This window comes from Periplaneta americana, chromosome 8 (assembly GCF_040183065.1).
Source record: "Periplaneta americana isolate PAMFEO1 chromosome 8, P.americana_PAMFEO1_priV1, whole genome shotgun sequence".
NCBI classification, from domain to species: domain Eukaryota; kingdom Metazoa; phylum Arthropoda; class Insecta; order Blattodea; family Blattidae; genus Periplaneta; species Periplaneta americana.
The window spans coordinates 72,416,477-72,429,367 of record NC_091124.1 but is presented as its reverse complement, the minus strand read 5'-3'; the positions used below and the strand labels follow the sequence as shown (position 1 = coordinate 72,429,367).

At 33.5% G+C, this 12,891-nt stretch overlaps 1 non-coding gene across 1 annotated transcript; it reads right to left on the bottom strand.

The window, feature by feature from the left end:
- Positions 1-344: 344 nt before the first annotated feature.
- TRNAT-CGU (transfer RNA threonine (anticodon CGU)) lies at positions 345-418 on the bottom strand. Its single transcript has one exon. It is a non-coding gene; the product is annotated as a tRNA-Thr (tRNA).
- Between the last annotated feature and the right edge of the window lie 12,473 nt (positions 419-12,891).

Here is a 12,891-nt window from a genome sequence, read left to right as displayed (position 1 = left end):
AATATAGCAACAAATCCCTTAGAAGTGTTCATTGATCTAGTCAAATTGTGACGTAAGTTATATATTATTCTGCAAAATTTACCCAAAATATTCAAAGGATAATTTTTAAATTGAATCAAGTGGTCCAAAATTTTAATATGAAGATATCAACTATAAAAATCAGGACGATAGCCTTTGGAGGTATGCAAGCAGTGACAGAAAAAAAGTAATTGAAGATGAAATTATTGAAAAAGTTAATTATTGTTTTAATTATTTTGGATGCTATATCTCTCACAATGAAAATAAATATGCAAATACAAAGATTAGCCTAATAAATTCAATTAATGTTCGAGGAGAAAAATTCGATCCGTCGCCGGGAATCGAACCCGGGTTTCTTGGTTCTACGTACCAAGCGCTCTGACCACTGAGCTACGCCGAATTCAATCCACAGCACCGGATCGAACCTTCCTCCTTCACTGTTTCCTTTTGTGGCCGGACCTCAAGTTAGGCATACACGTTGACGTTTTTTTTATGTCCAAGTCAACTGCCATTATACACGGGGCGCACTCAACTGAGTGACTGTTTTGGTTCGATCCCCGACGCCGGAGCGAATTTTTCTCCTCAAATATTAATTGTCAATATTACAGATATTATTCTGTAGGATAAATTAATAAAACCTTTAATATTCTAATAAATTTAGACAATTTTGTGAAATATTAATACGAATATTACACTAAAAAAGTAAGAAGAGAGAACATGTTAATGTGCTATAAAATTATGGCCATTCTATTTCTTATACGTGGTTCTGAAATATGGACACTAAAAGAAAGTCAAATAGAAAGAATAAAAGCTTCAGGGCTATGGTTCTTGAGAGCGATGGCTGGGTATACTGTCTTCGGCATGATGTCATTGTGAACTGAACTCTAAACGCAACACTTTTATTAAACTACTTAACTGTCTTCTAAATATTTTTTATTGAGAATCTATCCCTTGTCGAGTCTAACAAAGGATCTCGCCAGATATTCCTCAATACTGTTTGATTCGGCATCTCAGTGAAAATGTACAATGAGCAAGAGCGACCTACTTAAACTTGAATACATTATTAGCACTTTTCCTTTATAGATAATGAGATCAGCAGCAAGATATTCTTTATAACAGCTGCTGCGCTGGTACAAACAAATTACTTCTAATTCGTGCCAAACAAGCACAAAACTACATCAGAAAAATTAAAAAGAAAATACATAAAATCATAACAGTACGAAATAGACACACACTTCAATCTTTTCTGATGGTCGCTAATAAAAAAAAAAGGCATTTCGTCATAAATCTGAGCTCTAATGGCACTAACGATCGGTAATATGCTCCTTCTTTCTTTACCTGAAGACGTAGGCAGATTCCATCCTTAGAGAAGAGTTGTGACGTTGTTACATGCCTTATCATTAGTGGAAAAAATTCTAAACAATTCCTCTTATGGATACAGTGTGGATAAAAGTTGTGTGTAACAATATTTACTGGACATGAAACAATTACTGTCACCAAAAAAAAAAAATCTTCTCTCGACGTTAATATTTTTAAAATAAACAGAACATTTTGTTTCCTATTTTCTGTTCATGAACTGCATTGCCCTATTTACCGTGCATACAACAGCAAACGTTTTTATCACATATGGTTGAGTTTTCTGTCCATGGTATAGTTTATATTGTATATCAAATAAAACCGTACTAGAGCGCTGCTTTTTCAATCCACGAACTAGGGCGTCAGGTGTTCACTGAAGTCATACTTTTCTGGATCATTTATTTAACAATTCTGTATCAATTGCAAGTTTATCTAGTGTTGCTAGAATTTGTGACAGTGAATTTAGTGTCACCTGATTCGTCTTACAGTGGAAAAAACTCGGAAATTAAATACAACCAGGAAATTTGCCCTGGCAGAAATCGAATCCATATCCTAGCGCAGATTCAGGACACCAGCCTCGATCGCTACCCCGTTAGAATATGCGGTTACTCGAAGACTTTTTTTCCAGTATTCTCTTGTTTTCGAAAATGAGAGAAGTCAAACAAATCGTTTCATTGATATAAAGAACTCGAATTAGAACATAGAGAAAAATTCACATAGATTTCCACCTCCTAAGTAGGTGATTTGAAATTAACATTAATCAACGGATTCCTTAACCAAGAAAAATATAATATTACATGTATGTAGTAGCTACTGTAAGAGTTAGCAAACATGTTTTAAAACTTAAGACGAAATTTTTTACCCTTCGAAAATTGAACCCATATCTTTTCCATCTGTAATTCTTCCGACCGAGATAACTGCGATCTTACGCAATTATTAATTCGGAACGCATTCATTACTTCGGAATAAAAACTGTTTGTTTAATTACTGTGTGAGGGAAATAACTTTTTTATGTTATCTGCAACTAGTTACTTTGACTATTACACTTTTACTACGTCAGACTACTTTTGACCAATAAAACGGTACGAAAGGACGACTTTCAACCAATCATGGCTGCTTATCGCACAATTTTATCGCGTCCCTAGCATTTGTTTAATTTTATCGCGTCCCTAGCATTTGTTACTTTGTTTGCCAACATTTCAAACTGCACTGATCTGGACGTCAAAAAACAGAAAATTACAAACCACTCCAGTCGATGCACAGCACTTTCAAATATGACTCGCATTGGCATTCATGAACAAGAATTAATAAAGATCACTGGTCATAGCTATGCATTTCTTCCCTGAAACCCTATTTACAAATAAATGAAGAGCACCATTCGGAAATCCTTAATAAGTTGAGGGATACACCATGTACATCAACGAGTTCACTTCTTTTACGCACACGTCCAATATAACATCAACTGAACCACCAACCACTAAAACATTCAAATTTGAAAATTGTACTTTCAATAATTGTTTCTTTTAAAATTATTCATGTTTATTTTTTATTTCATCATCGTTAATTAAGACGTTTCTTGTTTATTTCATCATTCCTAATTAAAACTTTTCTATCACTCGTTTATATTATTTAGGTTATGTTTGTTATAACTTCTGTTATATGATATTATGGATAGTCACGTGTCAGAGATTGTTTAATACTAAGATTTATTGAAAATCATCTGTCAAGTAACGTTGATTACTGGGATCCGGATGATTGAAATAGAATGCAAATGTTTTAATAAAAATGAAACTAATCAACAAAGCCTTCTTGACTAGTAACCGTCCACAGAGTTCAATGAAGATTCCATAGTTGGCACAACTGATAACAAGAAAACATAATCATAAAACACTACTGCCATCTAGCGTAATGTTGAGATGCTACAATAATACATTTGAAAACAGTTGTATTTTCGTAAGCCAATTAATATTTTATTGTATTGGAGTACTTTGTTACTTCTAATCTTTATATACTTTCTTCTAATCGTGTAATAGTCAATTAAATCCCACTCGAGTTTTGATTTTCTCTAGATAAATCAAAACCTCTAGTGAGATTACTATTGACAAAATGATTTTTCTGTCTCTCCGTCAATTTAATGTGGTAAACCTTCCATTGTTACTGATTAATCAATTGAATGCAATACATTTTTGGTTATGTTATATTTATATGCTCCGTCAACAACCAGGTGTGCCCCGTACTACCGTTTATTTTACCTGGGCTCTCCCCGTCCAAACCCACGGGTTGTAGTGCACTGTAGTGGGCCGCAGTAGCCTCTACGACAAGTCCCCTGCCTTGGGACAAGACGTTATCCTAGTGTTGAGACTAGCTTAGCTCTGACCAACTTTCAAGTGGGTGATTTGTACAAATATATACATACTTAGACTAGGCACCAAGTACTACTTTCGAGTAATAAGCATGCAACACGGATACCATAATAAATAACGAATAAAGATTGGTATTTCGAAGATCTAGGTAATAGTGTAATGAAACGAAACTCTTCTTTTAAAAGAATGATGGCAAAATCTGGATTACCAAGGTTGCCTTAACAAAGCAAAATCTAATATTACATGCAATGTAAAAGCTAACAGAAGAGGGGTCAAACATCCCACAGAGATAACTGCGATTATACGCATTTATTAATTCGGAAGACATTCATTATCTCGGAATAAAAACTGTTTGATTATATTGTGTGAGGAAAAGAGCTTTTTATGTTATCTCTAAGTAGTTATTTCGCCAAGATGATTTCTCCGTGTCTCCTTCATTAATTCAATATAATATATTGTCCATTAATACTGAATCTGTCAATTTAAAACAAAATAACCAAAAATATATTACAATGCATTCCCATTTAACATTTAAAGCCCCTTGTTTCACATTTTGTCATTTCTATTACTCTTAATTCTAGCGTATCCTCTTGCACCTGATTCAGAACAGCTCTTCGATTACAGAGAAGTCACAGCTGTGCAAATGGTAGAAGGAGGGGACTTTCCCATCATTCTCAAAGGCAGGGACGACGGAGCCAACTGCAACCGGTTCCAATCGACTTATCGAAGAGGGGGAGCACGTGCATGCGAACATTCGAAAGGGTTTAATCCCCGATTATTCTGCTGCTACGCATGAAAAATCTGTGCCAATAAATGAAAATACCTTCTTATTATGAGCACTAAAGAGAAATTAAAATAGCTATTGCATTACTGGTGTTTGGGATTCCGGAAACTCCGGAAGAATCCGTTCCTATGATTGTCCAAAATATTGGGATTCCGGAAACTCCGGAAGAATCCGTTCCTATGATTGTCCAAAATATTTCGGAAGTCATCGGAGGACCGGAGCTTGTCGCTGACTTAAGTGTTGTACATAGGCTACCTGCAAAACCCGGCAAGACGAAGCCTATTGTCGTCAGGTTCAACAAAAGAATTAGTCGAGACACATGGCTCCAGAAATTCAAGTTAGAAGCGAGGAAACACCCAGAAGGCCCAGGAATTCCGCTACAAAGGATCAACCCTTTGCTACCTGATGGGAGGCTGACTGCTGGTGAACATTTGACAATTGCCACCCGTGACCTACTAAACAAAACAAGAGAGGCAGCTAATCAGAAAGGGTACCGTTTTGTATGGACGAGAGATTGCAAGGTATTTATTCGTAAGGATGAAACGAGCCCTGCTTATAAGATAAATTCTTTCCAAGACTTAATTACATTGTAATTGTCTTACTGTCTGATTTTTGTTATCCTTTTTAATGTTAATATTTCTAAACAATGGATTGTCTAATAAATGAGCTAAATTATTATTCCGCTAATAATAACACTCGCACAGCAGTTTTGGAAGACTTTAACTCTTGCAACAGTTACATTGGTAACAATTTACACGATTTTAAATTATTTCACTTAAATATACGCAGCTTAAATAAACATTTCCTGGAATTCTGTGCCACTATGCAAAATTTTAATAATCCTTTCGACTTCATTATATTGACGGAGGCTTGGTTAAATCATGACTCTGGCTATGATTTACCAGGTTATAAAAAGTTTGTCAAAACGAATAAATATAATAAATGCGATAGTTTAGTGGTCTACTGCAAAAATAATATTGATGTCACAATAGTACATGTAGATATCCCACAATGTAATTCTATTCATCTTAATTTTATATGTAATAATACTCCATTCTCCATTGTGGCGATATATAGATCCCCAAACAATTGTATAAATGAATTTTTAGACAATTTTGAACTATTTTTGTTTAATTCTAAAGACACAAGCAATCAAATCATTGTTGGAGACATTAACATACAAATTCTAGAAGACAAATTAGACAGTACTGGCAATAGGTACATGAATATCTTACACGAATATGGTTTTGTCAAATTTTTACACTCTATCACTCGGCCTGATTCTAAGTCTTGCCTTGATCACATATTTTTTAAAACAAAGAGTAACTGGAAATTTGTACCTGCTGTTTTGTGTAGTGCTATTACCGACCACTATGCAGTTATTGCATTATTCGAAATTGGAATTAAAAACTCTAATACATCTCAGTATCCTCTCCATATAAAAAGAAACATAAATTACAATAAGCTAATTTCGCTTATAGAAAAAGAAAATTGGGATTCCGTGCTTAACTGTGAAAATGCTGAATTGTGCTTTCAAGTATTCCAAAATTTAATATCTAATTATATAGACATAAGCACAGATGTATCTTACTTTAAAGTATCTTCTAAATTAAGAAAAATAAAACCCTGGATCACCACAGGTATCATTAAGTCAATCCGTATAAGAGACAAATTAGCCAGAAATATTAGAAAAGAACCTGATAATATAAATCTAATAAATTATTACAAAAAATACAGAAATACTTTAACTCTTATTATAAGAAACATGAAAACTCAGTATTATCAATCTCAATTTCAGAAGTATCGAAATAATCCTAGGAAATTTTGGCAAACTATTAATGAAGCCACAGACGTAAATGTGAACCAAAATAGTATCATATCAGAGATTTTAAATGAAGAGGGAGAAATATTTAAAAACAAAAAAGACATAGCTAATGAATTTAATAAATATTTCTCAAAAGTAGGACATAGCATTGCATCGAACATCAACAAATCGGCATTTAACACGAAAAATTATTGCAGTGGCCATAATAAGCACGCATCTTCCTCCATGTTTTTATCACCAGTAACCGAAGAAGAAATTTATAATATTGTTAAATCCTTAAAAAATAATGTCTCACCGGGAATCGACAAAATTACAAATAACACATTAAAGATTATCATTAAACATATATTAAAACCGCTTGTTTATGTATTCAATCTATGTCTCACCCAAGGAGTTTTCCCAGAATCTCTGAAAAATGCTGTAGTTGTACCGGTCCATAAGTCAGGGGAAAGAAAAAGTCTGAATAACTATAGACCTATATCCTTGCTCTCTAGCTTCTCAAAGATATTAGAAAAATGTTTAAAAAACAGATTAGTAAATTACTTAGAGAAAAATGAAATTCTCTCCAAACATCAGTATGGCTTCAGAAATAAATTATCTACGGATGACGCAATTATTGAAGTCACTGGTAAAATTATGTAGGAGTTGGATAACGGTTCTAAATGTTTAGGGATTTTCTTAGATTTAAGGAAAGCTTTTGACACGGTGAACCATCGTTTACTTCTGGACAAATTATTTGATATAGGAGTCAGGGGTATTGCGCATAAGTTATTTCAATCATACTTAAACAAAAGAACTCAGGTAACCAAAATTGATGATAATATCAGTGAAAATGTAAATATTGATATAGGTGTCCCTCAGGGAACAATTTTAGGTCCTATTCTATTTTTAATATATATTAATGATTTATTAAACATTGATTTGAAAGTACATAATGGCTCCTGTTATTCTTACGCTGATGATACGGTGGTGATTTTCAGTGGTTTAACTTGGGAGGACACTTATAAACATGCCAATGTAGGTATAAATTTTATCAAAAACTGGCTTGATGCAAATTTGCTATCTCTAAATATAACTAAAACTACTTTGGTGCCATTTTCTTTAACAGTCTCTGGATTGAACAAATTGAAATCACTTTCTCATTTAAAATTAATAATCCACAACTCATTTTGTAAACTCTCTACAACCTGTAAATGCCCTTGCCTGAAAGAATCTGTAGATGTGAAATACCTGGGAATTATTGTTGATCAGCACTTGAAATGGGATAGACAAATCACCTTTTTATGTAACAGAATACGTAAAACAATTTACAAATTTGTAAACCTTCGCCATTACTTGCCTACTCACGTATTACGTTTGGTTTATTTGGCTCTAGTTGAATCTGTTATCCAATATGGTATAATTGGATGGGGAGGCATTACAAAAACTGCTCTTTTTCCTCTAATTATGTTGCAAAAACGTATAATCAAAATTTGTTTGAAAAGGCGACTGGATTATCCAACAAATTTGATCCATTCTGAATTGAATGTTTTTAGAATTGACCAAATTTATGAATACTCTTTAATGAAATTCTATCATAAAAATAGAACGAAATTTGTAGCTCAGCCACATGCTCATAATACGAGACGAAATGAAATTCTTAAATTAGTTGAACCTAAATATTTCACATCTGCTGCTTTACTACACAGTACAAATTATGGTCCACGGCTATATAATTCGATAATAAAATTTCATCCAGAATTGACTACTTTAAGCAATGAAATTTTCAGATCCAGAATTAAAAAATTTATATGACAGACTTCCCTGTATATATATTATGTACCATGTATTGTAAAACAAGTTTATTTCTATCCTAAGTGTATTTTTCTATTTTATCTTGGTTACTATGTCAACATGACCTGCACTAATTATACTACTAATAATAATTTAATATTAATCCATCAATCTAAACATCGTCTCTTTTTTCACTCAGTTATTATTAGTATTATTATTTACTAATTTTATTACAATCTTTATGTGAGCTTTTTTCTTAAGTATTTTGTCTACAAAGTATGTGTATCTATGTAACGGAACTGTCCCCGAACACGAGCTTTGCTCTTTCGGGGTATTTTAATGTAACGTTTTTATGTATATGTTATTATTAAATAAATAAATAAATAAATAAATAAAATTAAGTGATATTGTGACTAATTACCTAAGGCCAGACTTTCAAGTATTAGTATTGTAAATACAATTTCAAGAATATCTGAAAAATATTAAATGTATTTTCTCAATATGAAAATGTAAAATATATTCCAGTACTAAAATACCTTCGCCCCTAACCAATTTCGAGTACATTTACATCATTAGGCCTATGTACAATAAATTTAAGTTTTCAAATTAATAGCTTCATCCATATTTAATACGGTACAAAATGAAATACAATAATTCTGCATAATTAAACAGTTTTTTCAGCTTAATCAATTTCACATGTGAATAAAATCTAATAACTCAATTTTTTACACTGAATACATCTTTTACAGATATTTTTAATAAATTTTATAAAATATAATATATACTTTATGAAAATAATATATAAACCTTATGTATTTCATATTTCAATAGTGGAAGGAAGGTGTTAATTTTTTCAAAAGAACACGATATCGAAAGTATAATACATTTTATCGTCTGCTAGGGAAAGGATCTGTGCTGAGGCGATAGTAGCGATCCTGTTGGTTAGCAACTATCTATGGATGCATATTTATTAAGTACTGAGCTTCGTGACTGTATATACTAGACTGTGGTTTTACTATCCTGCATAACTATCTAGAACTACGTATGCGTGCGATTAGTTGTCAACAGGTGCATAGATTTATTGTGTTACATTATTTATTCAAACCTTGTCGGCTCGCTGAGGTTCAAACGGCAGCGGTCGTTCATATGTTATGTATCCAACGGTAAATGGGTTCTCCCTGTGTCTTTTCATATGCGAGCAGTACAGGTTTGAGGGGGTTACATTTCTATCTTACGGCCAATTTACAAATCACTCTCCTACCTCGTGAGGAGAAATACGTTGTTCTACGTCGAAACGAGAATACAAAAACAAAGGAAATACAAGGGGAAATTGTCTCTATCGATTTTTACTTTGTATATAAGCAGACACGCATTCCTATGTAGACTAGGCCCACTCCAGCCGCTATCTAACAAAATCTGTTGGCTGACGGCGAGTGGTAATACGCAAGCGTACTACGCGACCAAGGCGAGAACCGTTTTGTTTGGCGGCGCTGCGATTCGCTTCACAACACAGGCCGTGTTGTAAAGTCCGCATCAGATGTAAAATGAAACACATGCTGAACTGCGCTCGTTTCATTATTATTAACACGCTTTACATGTTACATGTTCGTATATATAGTTAACTTTATTGTTTAGTTTTATTTTATCATATGCTTATACACACAGAAATCTATTCAGAAAACACAATCATCACAACATCAGTGTTCGTAAAGGAGGGAAAATGAATCGAAAATAATGGAAAATAGGTACTGTATTTTATACAATATTTCATTTCATATACATTTCTTACGTTAATATTTTAAAGTGGCCGGACTTCGGACATCATATATGAGCAAATCACCCGGTATAAAACCATCACTACCACCAGCATGGGCTACTATAAGTCGTTGACCTACACTGCTATTTGTATAAACTGCTGACACGTATACGTCTTACCAACATTTGTGGACACTGTAATGGGTATGGAACCATTTTTCGTCCAGGTAAATAACGGGCTACTATATCATAGCGTTCTAATCTATATTTCCTTTTATCTTTACATTTTTTAATGAAAAGCCCATGGATAGTATGAGTTTTCGTAAAGCTTCCTTGCACCCTTTAAAAACCTATCTCTCTCTTATAAAATTTATGCGACTTTCCTAATGTTGAAAGCTCTTTGTAGAGACTATAATATTTATGAACTTCTCTTCTTATGATACATTTGTCCATGTCGTCTAATTCAACCTTATTTGCAGGAGGTCGTCTAACTTTGCTTCGTGTCGATATTTCTACACCCTTGTCCTCACATTCTTTACCTTCCTGTCTAATCCTACTAATTGTTTTCTTATTTAACTTCACAATAGCTGCAGCACGCTCTGTTGTCTTCGATAGAGGTAGGAATAAACAAGTTGTCTTTTCTTCATCACAAAACTTTATGGCACTATAAAAAATGATCCGCGCTTGGCTACGAAACACACGTCTTCCTACATTGCGATCAGATTGAAACGCTAGGTATTGGATGTGACGACACTCCAGCAGTAAACATACGCAGCGAGCACGGAGTTCCTCATTCTGCAACGACGGGTCCCGCCTTGGTCGTGTAGTACGGATAAATCGGTACACACTTCCCTATGCAGACCTGTCCCACTCCACCCTCTACCGCTTAGCTCCCTCGAGACGGGAGTTCTTCATTACCGTCATTAAGAGAACCGGGTAGTGAGTGATAATTAGGGACCGGATTTTTATGTAATATCAAGGTGTGAAATATGTACATATTTATGTAAGAAAAATAAGTTAAATATGTACCAAAATATGTAAAATCATGAAAATATTTAATATCAATATGTGGCAGGTATAGGATAGGTAAGACTCTCCAGTTGTGATTTTACCGTCCACTTGACACATTACTATTTTTTATCTGTAGTGCAAGCTTTGTCCATCGCAATCCATGATTTTATTTTTGTCGTTAGGGTTGAAGATACATGGGTCATTTTAGTTAGTGAAAAGCAGTAGATAAAGTCACTTGCACTTTATACTGTAAGTACTAAAACTAAAGAACTGGGTAAAATGAATGACACAACAGTACTGTAAGCACTGTTTCGCTTTACTGAATTAGGTGAAAATAAGAGGAGATGTGGGACACATGCATTTTAGCTGCTCCCTGTAAGAAACAAAGTACATACTAAAACCTCAAACCATAGGTATTTACAAACTGTTGTTTGAAAAGTGAAATTCCTGTCTCATTCAGAAGAGTAGGATTATGCCAGCCGAGAACCATACTTTCTAATTGCTCGAAAAATCCCATTTCCGTATAGGTCTACTAAATTTAAAGTAAAGAGGTCAAGCAATAACCTGAAAAGCTATTTATTTTAATCTTTAAACATCTTTCCAGATTGTTCTTTTACTCCAGCTTCTTTTTAAAAGTCGGCTGCTTTATTGGGACTCATGTCAGACTTGACACGGGTTTTCCATGGAAAGATTAGAAAGAGGGTGATTAAGGTTGCAAATTGCATGGAAACGGCTTGTAAGACGTGTGCAGAACAATTGTAGTTCGAGACAAATCATGTCGTCCTCATCCCACTCCACCGCATGAAGACAACGCTACTTTCTGAGTGATTTTTATAATACAAGGTAGTTGTATTTGAAGATTGTTTTCTGTTCACTCATATTTACAGTGGGCAGTATGGGGTGAGTGCCTCTATTACTTTCCTGGAACTAAGGACGTTATGTTACGTCCCGAAATATATATTTTTTTTGGGTAGGTAAAAAGGCTTTTTAAATCTATGTATTTCAAATTGTAAACTTCCCCAACAGAAGTTTTTTTTTTCCTTTTAGAGAAGTAAAAATGAATAAACCCCCTAAATATGTAGATTTATGTAATACCAAGCCATAATATGTAATGTGGGGTAAATATGTAAAAATATGTAGTATCAAATTTTAATATATTAATGGTAATTACAAGATTCCCAAAGATTTGTTATTTATATACGGTTAGGTTGAAAGGAATATAATATGTAATTACATAAAAATCCGGTCCCTAGTGATAAGAGTGAAAAAATACAATTTTTTATTTTGTGTTAATAAAGTACAAAACTTGCTCTTTAAAGCAATATATAAATTGTGGGGTGTATCTCTCCTGACAAGCCCTTTAAATGGCTCTTTAAATTTGGCGGCGCATGTAATTCATTCTTCTTTTTTTAAAATGCAATTTTCAGTAAGTTGATATTTTTCAAATTTCAGTGGATTTTTCTCTGAAACTACTGAACCAATTTACATGACGTTTTTACACTGTTTTCTGCAGCCTATCTTCTACAAACTAGACCTAAGAGTTTAAGAATATCACACACATAACACGTGGAAGAAATATATATACATTGAAAGAAATGGCAAAAATTGTTGATCGAACTTAATTTTTTTTTTCAGTAAGATTGAAATATTGAACTAAATTTTGCTCTATAATTTACAATACAGTATAATTACTTTATGACTTCAAAAAATACACGGTATATCAGTGAAGATTGTACCAAGTAATGTGCACCTGAAGATTGAAGTACTCTGGCAAAGTAAGAAAGCAAATTATCAGCTAAGGCCTTTTTTTGAACTTGCATACGAAAGTAATTAGTTGTCTTTTATATCACTGAATTCATAATGATTGATTGTATAACCGTGGAAAATTTTATTCTAATCTGAACACTAAAAGATTAGAAATATTGAACTAAATTTTTGTATTGCAATTCTTTTACCGCACAGGCAACACTACACACTCCCCTTAAGGTGACGGAACATAACAACCT